Source organism: Mus pahari, chromosome 4 (assembly GCF_900095145.1).
Source record: "Mus pahari chromosome 4, PAHARI_EIJ_v1.1, whole genome shotgun sequence".
Classification (NCBI taxonomy): Eukaryota; Metazoa; Chordata; class Mammalia; order Rodentia; family Muridae; genus Mus; species Mus pahari.
The window spans coordinates 1632206-1645919 of NC_034593.1; positions in this window are offsets into that span (position 1 = coordinate 1632206).

Consider the following 13714-nt stretch of genomic DNA (forward strand, 5'->3'; position numbering starts at 1 on the left):
TCAGATTTAGGATTGGTAAAAATCCTTTCCCAATCTGTTGGTGGCCTTTTTGTCTTGTTGACAGTGTCTTTTGCCTTACAAAAGCTTTGCAGTTTTATAAGGGAGAGGACAGCTTTTAAATAGTGGTTTTACTGCTGTGAACAGATACCATGACCAATACAACTCTTATAAAGAGCAGCATTTAATTGCGGCTGGCTTACAGGTTCAGAGGTTCAGTCAGCATTATCAAGGCAGGAACATGGCAGCATCCAGCCAGGTATGGTACAGGAATAGCTGTGAGTTCTACATCTGCATCTGAAGGGTGTTACCAGAATACTGTTTTCCAGGCAACTAGGATGAAGCGAGTCATAACACGCACCCACAGTGACACACCTACTCCAACAGGGCCAGACCTAATCATACCACTCCCTGGGTCAAGAATATACAAACCATCACAATAGTATTTCTCTCCTTAATCTATTAGGTATTTCCATTTAACTGGAACTTTAAAATACAGAGATTATTATCTATCCATCTCCTTTTTAAAGATATCCACACATTCATACAATACATTAGTTGAAGAATTTCACGATATCTAGGTACTGAGCTTGTCAGTTTTCAAAGATGTTCACTTTCATTAGTGTTCCTCAATATCTTACTTTTTTGGTTTCACTGTGTCCTACTCTAAATTCAAATGCTGTAACCTACTGGCCCAAGCAATAGTGCTGAGGGACCTCCAAATGGTCATTAAGTAGCAAGAAAGTCTTCCTGCCTGAGATCATGCTTCATTGTAAGAGGTCAGTTCCACTAAGTCTGTCTCTTTCCCCTTCAGTTTTTTGCCATGTGAATATGTTGAATTCTGTCCTACACCTGAGGATAACACACAACATGCAAAGCTATGTCTTGGACCTTCAGCAGATAATGAAAGTCTCAACACATTGATCCTGGACTTTCCAGACTGCAGAACTATTGAAAAATAATGGTCTTTTCCTTACATACTACTGCCCAGCCTGGGGTATTTAGTTACAGCAGCTAAGGGTCATGCAACAGTGAGTTTTGTGGTTTGGAGGCTCTCAGGTATATTCTCATTTCACAAAAGAAAACAATATCATGGAGGAAAAGTGCAAGACAAAGTGAAAAATTCAGACAAGGTTTATGCTCCATAGTTATTTCTCATTCTGTGTGGTTTTCCTCTGTAGAAAACAAAAGAATCTGAAAGACAGAGGGGAATGAGAATGTGGCAGCTTGTGATTCTGTGAAATTACATTGACTGTCTTGTCTTCAGTGTCAAACAGTGAAACTGTTTCCTCTAACCAGCAAATAGGTGCTTAGTGCTTTTGTCATTCAGTTTTGCTGAATCCATAATTTATGTACAGTCCATTTATTGCTAACCTGGAAGTCTGCCTTCAAAAGAACAGAATCTACAAAATCAAAACTCACATTTTCAGTGGCAGTTATGACTTATACATGTAAAAGGATTGCATTATTTCTTTCATTCTGAGAATATTAACCAAACTCCAAATAAACTAACTCAACTATTAAAAACAATATTTACAAAATTAAACACAAATTTTAACACTTTCAATTTGCTTCCTTACTCATCAATCTCAAAGGAAATCTAGAAGAGATAAAAAATAAAGCAACATTTCTGACACACCTCATATGTGTTTCACTTGCCCAATACAATGCCATGTGATATTGCAATAAGAAAATGCATATTAGCTAATAATTTTGAAGCGATTACTATCTTGAAGCACTGTGATGAATGTTTCGGGAAGTGTTGTGTTATTTAATCCATTCAACATGTAAGAAAAGTGCTATCACTATTTTGTATTCATAATGAAAAGAAAAATAAACATTTGCAAAGTTGATAAAAAGAAGAGCTAACATTTGAACTTAGATTAGCTGTCTTGTGTCTTGAACTCCTGTTCTTATTTTTCAAAACTACCATTTTCTACCATTTAGGGTAGACACAGAAAATTACATTTAAACTAATTTTTAAAATTTGCCAGATTTCACCATTCTATCATAGGCCACTAAGAATATTTAAAATAGCCCATTGGGGTTCCCGGTCAATCAGTGGGGAGATTCAATCCATAACAAGTATTGTAAGCCTGTATTTGTACTAAAGAATAATTCAGCCATTGTTCTAGTCCAATTTCAGAAGTAGACTCAAACTCTCTGTTCAGAGAGGTAATTTCAGTCTGTGACTGCTACATAAGTGTGCAAATGACAAAGCCAATGTTATAATTTTCAGGATGAAAATTACAGTGATATTCAATTTTGTTACTTCTGTTTACATATTTATTTACAGGTGAGTTACAGAATCAGCTGTCAGCTTTACAAAATAAAGGCATTGCTTAAGATAGCTGATATTCAGGCCCCTCTGCAATATACCTTTGTTGAGTGGAGACAGACCTGTGACTTGCTTTCAACCAATTAAATACAAAAGCTGATGGGATGAAAATGTTCATATACATGTGATTATGTCTCCATTTCCCCAGCTGCCTTCTATGAATAAAGAAGTAAAATACCAAAAGTGGTGGATGGCCTCTAGCATTAGCCTTCATCATTGACCCTCAACTAGCCAGCAAAATAAGACCTTGTGTCTGAACAACACAGAGCTGACTTATAGCAATAGCCTAAGTAAATTCACAAGTGTTCCCTGTCCAGGTGGAGGATACAGAAGATGCCAGCCATGCAGTATTTACTGCTGGTTTTCAAAGACACACCATTCCCAGAAATTTTAGGAAATTAATGTTTGTTGGTTACAGCCACTACAAGCCCAATACTTTCTTATGTGATAAAAAATATAATACATGTGCTCAGTCTTGATTGGACAAGAATTTTGCACCGAATTTAGTTATTGTCAAGTCAAATAATGTTTGTCTAGCTAAAATTGGCTAGCAAAAATGCAATAACTTTATGTTACACACAGTCCTAAATGAAACAACAATTTTTGAGACAGGGCTTCTCTGTGTATCCTTCCCTGTCATAGAGCTCGCTTGATTGACAGATCAGTCTGTCCTCCAACTCTGACATTCTACTGCCTTTGCTTCCCTAGTCCTGTGATTATTTTTTAATTAAGAAGTGAAAAATAAAACATAATTATGTGGCAGAAGTAAGAAACAAATAAAAACATTTCAAGGTATTCATAGGATTATACTACTACTAAACTGGTGTATTAGTCAGGGTTCTCTAGAGTCACAGAACTTGCAGATAGTCTCTATATAGTAAAGGAATTTATTGATGACTTACAGTCTGCAGTCCAAATCCCAACAATGGTTCAGTAGTAGCTGTGAATGGAAGTCCAAGGATCTAGCAGTTGCTGAGTCCNACACCACAAGAAGGCGAAAGAGCAAGAGCCAGACTCCCTTCTTCCAATGTCCTTATATGGTCCCCAGCAGAAGGTGTAGCCCAGATTAAAGGTGTGTGCCACCACACCTTTTATCCCAGATGATCTTGGACTCGGAGATCTCCCTGTCTTAATCTTCTGGATTCAATCACCACTGTGTCTCAAGATCTCCATACCAAGATCCAGATCAGAAACTTCTATCTCCCAGTCTCCAGATTAGGTTCACTGGTGAGCCTTCCAATTCTGGATTGTAGTTCATTTCAAATATAGTCAAGTTGACAACCAGGAATAGCCACTACAACTGGAAACAAGAATCCAGCCTCCAAAAGTTAACAAAGCATTTTTCTACATATGTGATGTGTGTATGATTATATCTCATTATTTTTGAGCAAGTGCTATGGTGAATTCATCATTTTTTATCCTTTTTTTTTAAGGGTAGATGTCTTATTTTATCAGATATTTTCTTTTTCTACATTTCAAATGTTATTCCCTTGTCGGGATTCCACCACCCTGAAATCCCATATCCCATCCCACTAACCCTGGTCCTATGAGGGTTTTCTCCCAACCACCCACCCACTCTCGCCTCCCCACCCTTGAATTCCCCTACAATGAGGCATCCAGCCTTCAAAGGACCAAGAGCCTCTCTTTCCATTTTTGTCCAATAAGGCCATCCTCTGCTAGAGCCACGGGTCCCTCAATGTGTACTCCTTGACTGGTAGTTTAGTCCCTGGGAGCACTGGAGGTTCTGGTTTGTTGATATTGTTGTTCTTCCTATGGGGTTGCAAACCCCTTCAGCCCCTTCAATCCTTTCTCCAACTCCTTCATTGGGAAACCCATGCTCAGTCCAATGGTTGTCTGCAACCACCCAACTCTGTATTTGTCAGGCTCTGACAGAGCCACTCAGAAGACAGCTATATCAGGCTCCTGTCAACACGCATTTCTTGACATCCACAATAGTGTCTGGGTTTGGAGACTGTACATGGGATGGATCCCCAGGTGGGAAAGTCTCTGGATGGCCTTTCCATCAGTCTCTGCTCCACACTTTGCCTCCATATTTGTTCCAGCAAGTATTTTGTTCCCTATTGTAAAAAGGTCCAAAAAACCCACACTCTGCTCTTCCTCCTTCTTGAGCTTCATTTGGTCAATGAATTATATCTTGGGTATTCTGAGCTTCTGTGATAATATCCACTTATCAGTGAGTACATACCATGTGTGTGTGTGATTGGGCAACCTCACTCAGGATGATATTTTCTTTTTTNTTTTATTTTATTTTTATTAGATATTTTCTTTATTTACATATCAAATGTTATCCTCCTTCCTAGTTTCCCCTCCAAAAACCCACAATCCCTTTCCCCATCCCTCTGCTCATCAACCCACCCCCCCTTCCTGGCCTGGCAGTCCCCTATTCTGGAGCACAGAATCTTCACACGACCAAGGGCCTTTCCTTCCATTGATGACCGACTAGGCCATCCTCGGCTACATATGCAGCTAGAGTCATGAGTTCCATCATGTGCTTTCTTTGGTTGGTGGTTTAGACCCAGGGAGCTCTGGAGATACTGGTTAGTTCATATTGTTGTTCCTCCTATGGGTCTGCAAAACCCTTCACCTCCTTGGGTATTTTCTCTAGCTAGTTCATTGGGGACCCTGTCCAATGGATGGATGTGAGCATGCACTTCTGTATTTGTCAGGCACTGGCTGAGCCTCTCAGGAGACAGCTATATCAGGGTCCTATCAGCAAGCTCTTGTTGGCATCCACAATAGTGTCTGGTTTTGGTGGTTGGCTATGGGATGGATTCCCAGGTGGGGAAGTCTCTGGATAATCATTCCTTCAGTCTCTGCTTCAAACTTTGATTCTGTAACTCCTCCCATGGGTATTTTGTCCCTACCCCCACCCCCTTCTAAGAAGGACTGATGTACATTTTAGTCTTCCTTCTTCTTGAGTTTCATGTGGTTTGTGAATTGTATCTTGGGTATCCCAAGCTTCTGGGCTAATATCTACTTATCAATGAGTGCATATTATGTGTGTTCTTTTGTGACTGGGTTACTTCACTCAAGATGATATTCTCCAGACCCATCCATTTGTCTAGGAATTTCATAAATTCATTGTTTTTAATAACTGAATAGTACTCAATTGTGTGAATGTACCACATTTTCTGTATCTATTCCTCTGTTGAGGGACATTTGGGTTCTTTCCAGCTTCTGGCTATTATAAATAAAGCTGCTATGGATATAGTGGAGCATGTGTCCTTATTACATGTTGGAGCATCTTCTGGGTATATGCCCAGGAGTGGTGTAGCTGGGTCCTCAGATAGTACTATGTCCAATTTTCTGAGGAACCACCAAACTGATTTCCAGAGTGGTTGTACCAGCTTATAATCCCACCAGCAATGGAGGAATGTTCTTTTTCCTCCACATCCTTGCCAGCATCTGCTGTAGAGGAGAAAGTGAGGAAGAACCTCGAACATATGGGCACAGGGGAAATTTTCCTGAACAGAACAACAATGGCTCGTGCTGTAAGATCAAGAATTAACAAATTAGACCTCATAAAATTGCAAAGCTTCTCTAAGGCAAAGGACACTGTCAATAAGACAAAAAGGCAACTAACAGATTGGAACTTTTTTTTTACCAATCCTAAATCCCAAAGAGGGCTATTATCCAATATATACAAAGAACTCAAGAAGTTAGACTCCAGAAAACCAAATAACCCTATTAAATATGGAAAACAGAACTAAACAAAGAATTCTCAACTGAGGAATACTGAATGGTATTCCAGTCAGTGGAATCTCTGGTTTGTTTTTATTTGTGTTTCCCAGATGGCTATGGATGTTGAACATTTCTTTAGGTGCTTCTCAGCCATTAAATATTCCTCAGTTGAAAATTCTTTGTCTAGCTCTGTACCCCATTTTTAATAGGGCTATTTGATTCTTTGGAATCTACCTTCTTAAGTTCTTTGTATATATTGGATATTAGCCCATTTTTCAGATGTAGGATTGGTAAAGATCCTTTCCCAATCTGTTGGTTGCAGTTTTATCCTATTGACAGTGTCCTTTGCCTTACAGAAGCTTTGCAGTTTTATGAAGTTCCATTTGTTGATTCTTGTTCTTAGAGAATAAGTCATTGTTCTGTTCAGAAACTTTTCCCCTGTGCCCATGTGTTCAAGGCTTTCCCCACTTTCTCTTCTATTATTCTCACTGTATCTGGTTTTATGTAGATGTCCTTGGTCCAGTTGGACTTGAGCTTTGTACAAGGAGATAAGAGTGGATCGATTTGTATTCTTCTGCATGCTGGCCTCCAATTCAACCAGCATCATTTGTTGAAAATGCTGTCTTTTTTCCACTGAATGGTTTTAGCTCCTTTGTCAAATATCAAGTGACCATAGGTGTGTGGGTTCATTTCTGGATCTTTTTCATTTTTAGGCTGATTCAAAGATCTGTGTTATATTCTAAGGGATTTGGTCAAAGATTTTCAAAAGCTAGTTAAATATATAACATAAATATGTGAATGGAATGTTCAATGAACCTGCTGACTTATTCTTAAAACATGACTATATACAAAATGGAATAAAAAAGGACCATTTCGATCCAACAAGCAGCTGACTGACACAGATGCATATACTTACACCCAATCAATGGACTGAAGCTGGGGACTCTTGTGGTTGAATTAGGGAAAGGCTGGAAGAAGTTGAGGAGGAGGGCAACCCCATAGGAAGACCAGCAGTTTCAACTAATCTGGACACCTGATATCTCTCAGACTCTGAACCAGGCAGCATACAAGAGCTGGTATGAGGCCCCTGATACTTCTACAGTTGAGGACAGTCTGGTCTGGTCTCAATAAGAGAAGATGCACATAACCCCTGAGAAACTTGAGGTCCCAAGCACTGGGGATGCCTGGCATGGAAGGAAGGGTGGGAGAGTGGGGAAGGTGGGAGGACAAGGAGAGTAGAGGGTGGGGAGGGTGGGGTTGGGAACATACTCTTCTAGACAGGGGAAGAGGAATGAAATGAGGAACTATCAGAGGGCAGACCAGGAATGGGATAATGACTGTACTCTAAAAAGAGATTAAAGATAATTTTAAAAAAACTAAAAGCAAAAAACAGAACCACTTCTATATTCACTATTTTGCCATTGGCCAAAGCATCTCCAATACAATAGGCATTAAACTATCCTTTTTATATGCAAATTATTTAATTTATAGATATATATTTCTTGGATATTCTTACATTAATAAAGTATGGAATCAGATCTAGAAGATGGCTCAATGAGTAAAAGTATTGGCTGAACAAGCCTTATGATGTGAGGTAGAATCCCCAGCATCAACACAAGAGCCAGGATCAGTAGGCCAGTATAAGGGTGGCAGAAACAAGAGAATTTCCAGAAGCCAAGGGCCAGCTAGGCTGACTAACACAGTGACATGGAGATTCTTTCCTGTGCAAAACAGAAAGACAAGAACCAATACATGAATATTGTTCTCTGGCTTCCATACAGTTGCCCAGCACTTATCTACTTATCTCTGCATTCATACGTAAGTGAAAGAATTCATTCACATTACACCCACACAAAGACACACATACATGTCATACACACACACACACACACACACACACACACCTATTAAATTACTTAATCTTATAGATGAATATATTGGAAGGTTACAGGGACCAATTCAAGAACAAGAAAGTAGCCAGTGGAAGAAATATATTTTTCTGAATTTAGAATAATAAATACATGTCTCTCCTGTCTTGAAAATTTATCAGTAAAACTGATTATGAAACTTAACACATTGTTTTTATGCCTTTATGAGTGTTAGGCAATTCTTACTTCTAAGTACAATTAATGAAACCCGAAATATAATAAATATTGAATGTTGTAACAAAATGTAAAGCAAAATAAATCATAGGTCACTAATAACAAATGAAAGTCTAGAATTTATTTGTGTCTGTTATGAAAGATGTTATAATCTGCATATTCTCTAAACATTCTGTATTATAGTGAAAATGTTAACTTTTTTATTAATTTCAGAAAATTCAGACAAATACAGTGCAACTTTAATGTTTATTTGTATAAAAGTAAATGGCTTCACATATTTATGTTATTCCTTGAAGTATACACTTTATTTTTATGTGTTTGAAAGCAAATAAGTAAGCAACAGCAGACGGCATGAGATGACTCTCTGTTTTCTTAATGAAAGTTTTGGAGTCCAAAATCAGTTGGGAAGACTGAAAAATCTTATCTGGCTACTGCATAAAAGACTACAGAACAACCTCATGAAATAACATGTTTTATAAACACACAGTGAGGCAAAGGACGCTAATAGAAAAGTTTTTAACTGAATAATTTCCTGAGTTTTACCAACTTCAATTGTTTAGAGTGTATAACCTTTCGAGGTCTCTATGGTACTGCATGGTTTTCATATTCAGTATGCCTGTATGTGTGTGTGTATACAAATAGTTGCCATATCTTGATCTGAGGATATGAACTGTAGAAAATTACTGTAGGAAGTTGTAAATGATGTATGAAATGAGAAATCTCTGCCCACTGGCAATATATGACTAGAACAGAGATAGTGCTGCTCAGTCTCTTGCTGTCACTTGTCATAGTGCTCATGAATAAAGCTGTACATCAAACAAGCATACCAAACAACATATGTATGTCATTCCTTTTTTTTTTTTTTTGATGAAAGTTGCTATATGTTTCTTCAACTAATAAATTAACAAACAACTTTACAGGTAATATTTAGTATAAAGTACTCAACTATTCACTATGGCTTATAAAGTTATAAATGCAGCTTCAGAATAACACTGTACATGAGTTGAAAAGAGGAACAATTTGGTATGTCATTGCTCTTAACATTCTATGTCTTTCTTAAAGTCTGGTTTTGAAAAGTCAGAGTTCCCAGGGTACATTTAAAGAACTACCATGATGATTATTTCTATTGCATATCCAAAAAATTAAATGCAGAGCATTTATGTAATTCTGTAGAAATGTGCCTTTTTACATCCACTAATCAATGTTAACTTTCTAGGTTTACCATACAAACTAAGCCTGCTTGTGATATATATTCAAAGGCTTTGTTGATAAGGACCATACAACCATTTAAAAGACATCTGTGTGCACTATAATCTTGATTCAACACTTTGGTGTTTGAAAAACATTAGTTCTCACCCAAGGTAGTTGGACACAAGGAGTAGAAGCAACAGCCTCTGCTTTCTCCAAAACCAGTTTTATTCTGCACCTGCTGTGAGATTTTCACATACCAACTCTCAACTTGGATATTTTGATCAAACAGTGGTGGTAATCGAACTTGTCATCTTGTCATAAAATATTCTACTGCCATGAGAATTAAACATGAAGACAAAATTATGGTAGAGATGTTGTTTGAGTTTCTGATCATGCATGTAGTCATGATAGACACCAATATGCCCTAAAAACTGAGGGAAGCATAAAATCTTTTTATGAGGAAAATAATATCACATTGTCACAGAAAAATTTTTAAAAAGACAAAGCTTCTGTAGGGAAAATGATACTGTCAATAAGACAAAAAGTTCACTAACAGATTGGGAAAGAAATTTTACCAATCCTAAATCTGATAGGGGACTAATATCCAATATATTCAAAGAGCTCAAGAAGCTGAACTCCAAAAATTCAAATAACTCCATTTAAAAAATGGGGTACAGAGCTAAACAAAGAATTCTCAACTGAGGAGTACCGAAGGGCTGAGAAGAACTTGAAAAAATGTTCAACATCCTTAATCATCAGGGAAATACAAATCAAAACAACCCTGATTCCACCTCATACCAGTCAGAATGGCTAAGAACAAAAATTCAGGGCACAGCAGATGCTGGTGAGGATGTAGAGAAAGAGGAACACTTCTCCATTGCTGGTGGGNTTGCAAGCTTGTATAACCACTCTGGAAATTAGTCTTGTAGTTCCTCAGAAAACTGGACATAGTACTACCAGCAGATCCAGCAATACCAGATGTTCCAACTGCTAATAAGGACACATGCTCCACTATGTTCATAGCTACCCTATTTATAAAACTCAGAAGCTGGAAATAGCCCAGATGTCTCTCAACAGAGGAATGGATACACATAATGTAGTACATTTACACAATGGAGTACTACTCAGTTAATAAAAACAATGAATTTATGAAATTCTTAGGCAAATGGATGTATCATCCTGGATGAGGTAACCCAATGACAAAAGAACTCACTTGATATGCACTAACTGGTAAGTGGATATTAGCCCAGAAACCTAGAATAGCCAAGATACAATCTCCAAAACAAGAAAATCAAGAAGGAAGACTAACACATGGATACTTCATTGCAACCTAAAATAGGGAATAAAATACCCAGGAAAGACGTGGCAGAGACAAATTTTGGAGCTAAGAGGAAAGGATGGACCATCCAGAGACTGCCCCACCCGGGGGTCCATCCCATAATCAGTCACCAAACGCAGACACTATTGCATATGCCAGCAAGATCTTGCTGAAAGGACACTGATATGGCTATCTTTTGTGAAGCTATACCAGTGCCTGGCAAATATAGAAGTGGATGCCCACAGTCATCTATAGGATAGAACACAGAAACCCCAACGGACAGGCTAAAGAAATTATCCAATAAACTGAAGGGGTCTGCAACCCTATAGGTAGAACAACAATATGAACTATTCAGTACCCCCACAGCTCATGTCTCTAGCTCCATATGTAGCAGAAGATGGCCTAGTCAGCCATCATTGGGAAGAGAAGCCCCTTGGTCTTGCAAACTTTATATGCCCCATACAGGGGAATGCCAGGGCCAAGAAGTGGGAGGGAGTGGGCAGGGGAGCAGGGTTGGGGGAGCATATACGGGATATTTGGGATAGCATTTGAAATGTAAATGAAGAAAATATCTAAGAAAATTATTTAAAAAAAAAAAGACAGAGGTCTTCAGGGCACTTACAGACCCAACTGAATGTTGCTTACAAGAAATTCACTTTCTTGTTTGTTTGTTTGTTTAATTTTTATTAGATATTTTCTTCATTTACATTTCAAATGCTATATATATATACATTTCAAATGTATACATATATATATATATGCACACACATGTGTGTGTGAAACATACATGTCAAAAGAAAATAGAGGAAAATACATAATGCTAACACTAATCGATACAATGAAGTAAAAGCTGTACTAATTTCAATATGTCAAAACAGAGAAGAAAAGGGAAGTTATCAGTAATTAAGAAGGGCTTTATATATAATGATAAAGAGTTTAGTTCTCTATATAAGCCTTAAAAATTAAATTTTATTCACTGAATAATGAAGAATTAAAATGTATGAAGAAATAATAGAACTTTAAGGAGAAATAAATGAGTTCATTATTATGGCTGGAGATTTTAACATCACCCTCTTCGAAATGCCCAAATTCAAGATTCAGAAACTTGACACATCACTGAAATCAGTAACACCATCAATCAAGTGGACTTGATAAGCATCAAGACGCTTTCACATATAAACAGCAGAGTCCATAGTCACCTCAAACTCATATTGGGAACATTAAGCAGAATACAACATATTCTGTGCACAATACAAAATATCTAGTAGAATACATAGTACTAAACATGTATATTTAGATTGTGATGGGATTAAGTTAAAGTTAAATAAGAAAGAGAGTTCTAAAACATAAAATTCTAAATTAAGCACACAGATTACAGAATTAACTCCACATGAAATACTGTTAAAATGTTATGATCCAAATGAAAACATAATTTACCAATATTAGTGAAATGTAGTAAGGGAAGGTCTAATAAGAAAATTTCTTGGAAAATCCTACCAAGTTGATTCAGAGATGCCATTTAACAAAAATCTAACAACTGTTGATAATTTTTAAAAAGACAATTCTTAGAGTAAAGCATCATATTTATTTATATATCTATTTGTCTATTTATTTTTTATTATTTGCTTGTTTATCTTTTATTGTTCAAGACAAGGTTTCTCTGTGTGGCCCTGGCTGTCCTGAAACTCACTCTATAGACCAGATTAGTCTATATATATAGAAATCCACCTGCTTCTGCCTCCCAAGTGGTGAAATTAAAGGCATATTTCACCAACTCCTCTGCTTATTTATTTTTAAAAGAAAATTTATTTACTATTTTATTTTGTGTGTGTACACATACACACACACACACACACACACACACACACACACACACACGGACCCACATGAACTTTCAGCATATGCATCCGCATGAACAGAGCACAGAGGCCTGCTAAGGCCATAGGCATTGGATGCCCCTGAGGCTAGAATTACAGATGGTTGTGACTCACTTTCCTTAGAGACTGGAAATTGAAGTCGGGTCTCCTCCAAGATCTGTATGAGCTCTAAAGCCATCTCTCCAGACCCTAAAGCATTACATTTAATGGTGCGAGAATAGAATCCTTCATGCTAAGATCAAGAACACCATACTATTGGATTCAGCTCTTTTTTTATAAAAGTAAAACATTTGATTTGGAAGCAGTATAGTAAAATGTCCTAGGTTAGATTGCATGGGAAGTATAGATGCATATGATCTAGATACATGCAAAATATATGGGAGATATATTTTACATATATCTGGATTTTTCAAATGATAAATTAAGTTTCATAGCTTCTCAGAAAATCAGGAAGAGTTCTACCACAAGACCCAGCTATACCACTCCTGGCCACATATCCAAAAGCTGTTGACCTCACCACGAAGACACTTGTTCACCTATGTTCATAGAAGCTTTATCCATAATAGCCAAATTGGAAACAACCTAAATGCCTCCCAGAATGAATAAAGAAAACATGGCACATTTTGTTCCAAGGTACTTAAGCACTATGACTCATTAGATTATGTTACTCACTGGAAAAAATTTCTAGTTGTGGTGTGGCTTACACCATTAATCCCTTTGATTGAAATACAGATACCCCCTTAGTTACATAGGTTTAATCCCCAAAAATGGAGATAAACTTAATTTTTAGAAGAAATCACCCATGTTTGGAAGGGATATCTAATTGAGTGGCAAAGTTACAAACTGACAAATCAGGGAAAGGTTTGACAGAGTACGATATGTCCAATTATCAGGAGAAGAGAGAGGAAAGGGAAGCTACTGACAAGTTCAGGTCAGGAGTCAGCCTGTGGTGGTACACACCTTTAATCCCAGTGCTCAAGAGGCAGACACAGGTGATCTTTGAATTCAAGACCTGCCTGTTCTACAGAATGAGTTCCATGACAGTCAGGGCTACACCGGAAAAACCCTGCCGAGAGAAAACAAAGAAGACAGACAAAAAGGAGAAGGAGAGAGAGGGGGTAGGGGAAAGAGAGAGAGAGAGAGAGAGAGAGAGAGAGAGAGAGAGAGAGAGAGGGAGAGGGAGAGGGAG